The sequence below is a fragment of the Crocuta crocuta genome, unplaced genomic scaffold (genome assembly GCF_008692635.1).
Source record: "Crocuta crocuta isolate KB4526 unplaced genomic scaffold, BGI_CrCroc_1.0 scaffold217, whole genome shotgun sequence".
NCBI lineage: Eukaryota > Metazoa > Chordata > Mammalia > Carnivora > Hyaenidae > Crocuta > Crocuta crocuta.
This window is the reverse complement of record NW_027532208.1, coordinates 6,726,519-6,729,914: the sequence shown is the minus strand read 5'-3', so window position 1 is coordinate 6,729,914 and position 3,396 is coordinate 6,726,519. Positions and strand designations below refer to the sequence as shown.

General features: G+C 49.4%; 1 protein-coding gene across 1 annotated transcript in view; it reads left to right on the top strand.

Annotated features, from left to right (window-relative positions):
• CALN1 (calneuron 1) overlaps positions 1-3,396 on the top strand; it is a 476,734-nt gene that overhangs the window by 472,585 nt on the left and 753 nt on the right. The window lies entirely within an intron of this gene.

Genomic DNA, 3,396 nt, shown 5'->3' with positions numbered 1-3,396 from the left:
CCCCACCCACCCCCGCATCTCAAAAATAAACATTAAAACATTTTTAAAGGTTTACAAAGGGATTTGGCATTCATGGGCACAAACAATACTGTAGTACCTTCGCATACCCTTAATCTTCACAAGGTAGTTTTTACTACTCCCATTTTATATGAGGAAGTTGAGGCCGGAGGAAATTTCGCTTGCCCAAGGTCACACAGCCGAGAGGTGGAATATGTACGATTTAGACTTGGGTCTGGCTCCGAAATCATTACTTTTTTTTTTTTTTACTCTGCCACACAATTTATGGCATCGTGAGACCTGGATGTCAGAGGAGGCTCATGGAGACACAGAGGCTGAATTACAGACTCAAATGCTGATGTTTCCGAGCCACCGAGGAACAGGCTGCAAGTGCCACTCTGCTTATAGGACTTTTGGTCTGGATTCGGATTTGCATGGCCTCCAGTGCGGGACTATTGGGTCTCCAGACCTTCCCTCCTTCCCTATCTCTCCCCTCCTACTGCTTTGAAGGATTTTCAGATCAAAGGTGCAGCCTTTCTCCTGGGGGATAATCCTGTCGCCTGTAACCTTGTTTTCCGAGTGTCCTTCACAAAGAAGGGCTTCAGCCAAAAATTTCTCCCTCGGCGTAATCACACAATTTTTCTCGGCCTTCGCCAGCCCTCAGGATGGGATGGAAAGGTAGATGACTGCCTTCAAAAGCATTTTTATGCGGCAGAACTGCCCAGAATAAATTAGCCAGCGCTCAGAAAGTGTCAGATACGCTACTTCCCCGTCCTCATTTTATTTTCAGCTCTGGGTCCTTTTCCTTCTTAAACGCCACCTCCTTTGTTTCCTTACTGAGAGCTGGCACTTTTTTTTTTTTTCTTCTACATTTGCCCCGTCCTGGGGCGGGGGCATCTCCCCAGAAATTTTCTTCCTCCGGGTAAGCCTTTGTAAGGTTCTAAGACCCAGACCTGATCAGCAAGTTGAGAATGGAATCAAAAATACTTTCAATTGCCCAAGGGAAGCAAAAGCCTAGCGGATCCAGGTTTAAGATAAAAAGACAGCACCTGAGAGGGGCGCCTGCATGGCTCTAGTCGGTTGAGCGTCTGACTTCTGCTCAGGTCATGACCTCATGGTTTGTGAGTTCAAGCCCCGCATCCGGCTCTGTGCTGACAGCTCAGAGCTTGAAGCCTGTTTCAGATTCTGTGTCTTCCTCGCTCTGTGCCCCTCCCCTACGCATGCTCGCTCTCCCTCTCCCCCTCTTTCAAAAATGAATAAAAACATTACCAAAGAAAAACAGCACCTAAGATAATCAACAAGTATTGGGGGCGAGAGGCAGAGCTGCATCGGGGGCCCTGGGTATCCATGACACGTGGCTTGCTGGAGAAACTTTCTTCGTTGACATAATTTACAGAGGACCCTTGACAAGTGCCTGAGACCCCTTCTTGTAGGAAAAGCTCCATTTGTCTTTGGAAATATCCCTGGCTTCCTCCTTCCTCCCTGTTATTTCCAGGGATTTCAGAGGAGCCCCTCAATGTCAAGGGGAAATGGAATGATTTTTAGGTTCTTTAACGACATGTGGATCCTACCTTGGCCTTTTCCTCTTGCCAGTCTTCTTTCCTACAGAGAGAGACTGAGAGTAATAAGAAGGGAAATTGCATTTCTTCCCCCCTCCGCACACCCCCTCCCTCCATGCCATAATCTGACCCAAAGAAAAACCACCTTCCCTCAGCTGGAGGTCTGCAAAGGTACTGGGGCACCCGGGTGGCTCAGTCAGTTAAACATCTGACTTTGGCTCAGGTCATGATCTCACGGTTCGTGAGTTCAAGCCCTGCGTCGGGCTCTGTGCTGACAGCTAGCTCAGAGCCTGGAGCCTGCTTCCGATTCTGTATCTCCCTCTCTCTCTGACCCTCCCCTGCTCACGCTGCCTCTCTCTCTCTCAGAAATAAAACATTTTAAAAAAATTAAAAAAACAAAACAAAGGTAGAGTATTAATGTCTAGCCGAAGGCCCTCTTTTCAAAATGGAAGCTAATCTGAAAATGTTCTTCTGTCCTGACATTGGGTTTCTTTTAAGTTTATTTATTTGTTTTGAAAGAGAGAGGGTGAGTAGATGAGGGGCAGAGGGAGAAGGGGAGAGAGAGAGAGAATCCCAAGCAGGCTCTATGCTGAGCCCCAACACAGGGCTCAATCTCACGACGCTGGGATCATGACCTGAGCCAAAATCAAGAGTCAGACACTTAACTGACTGAGCCACCCAAGTGCCCCCTGGCATTGGGTTTCTTAACATCTTAATCTAAAGAACCATCTTCCCCCACGCCCCCCACCCCATGTCCCTAAAACACACACACACACACAACCTGTCAGGTTCCCAGCAACTCAAACTCCATCAGATTTTTTGGCCCCACCTAGTCCAACTGAATCAAAACTCCTGGGGGTGGGGCCCAGCAATTTCGCTAATCACCTGAAGAACTTACGAATTCATAAATTCCTGGCCCGCACCGCCAGAGATTTTGATTCAGTAATTCTGCAGTGGGACCCAAGAATTTACATTTACATCAAACTCCCAGATGGTGGAGTTGCTGCTGGTCCAGTGAGTAGCTCCAGTTGACACAGCTTCCCAGCGGCCCCCAGGGCACAGATTTCTTCCATATGCTACGTGGTAAACTGTGTGCAAAGATCATGGAGGGACAGAGGGGGAGGGGAGGAGGTGTAGACTCAAAGAAGGAAAAGAAGTTCTGGAATAGGAAGCAATGTCTGGAAGAGAGACCTGCTCTTCCTCAGCACACTTTGACCAAAGCTTTTCTTTCTGGTGCTTTCCATCTCCCTGTTTCTGGTCCATATGAGTTTCCCACTGATTCAGACCTACCAATGGTTTCTTAAAGGCCTTATAAAAACGCTGGTGCAAGACCTAGTCCAACGGAAGAATTAAAAGAATACACCCCAGGGCCTCTGGTGCTGAAGGACGTGGGGACAGGGTCGCCCTGCCTCTGGAAGGTCTGACAGAGCTTTGCGACTCCCTCCCTGCTTCCCACGGGTCCTGTCCACGGAGCGTGTGGACTTCATGGGAATCCCCTAGGTAAACACAGATCACTGGCCCGGTCCCTGGAGTTTCTCATTCGGCAGACTGGGCGTGGGGTCCAGCGTGAGCACTGCATTTTTAATAAGCTTCCAGGGGTGTGTATGCTGCTTTCCCAGGGACCCCGCTGCAGAAGCACTGGCGTGGGTAACTGAGGTAGTGCCAGGGGTCATTTAGGGCCACTCTGACCAGTCACCCCCCGAGAACAATTCTGGAAGGTAGGCTGCTTCCAGCCAGCGAGAATATGTAGGGAGGCATCGGAACCTTGCTGTCTCTGGCGGCAGTCTCGGAATCGGGAGGCCGGTGTCCTGCAAAAAACGACACATTCATGCGGGGGGCG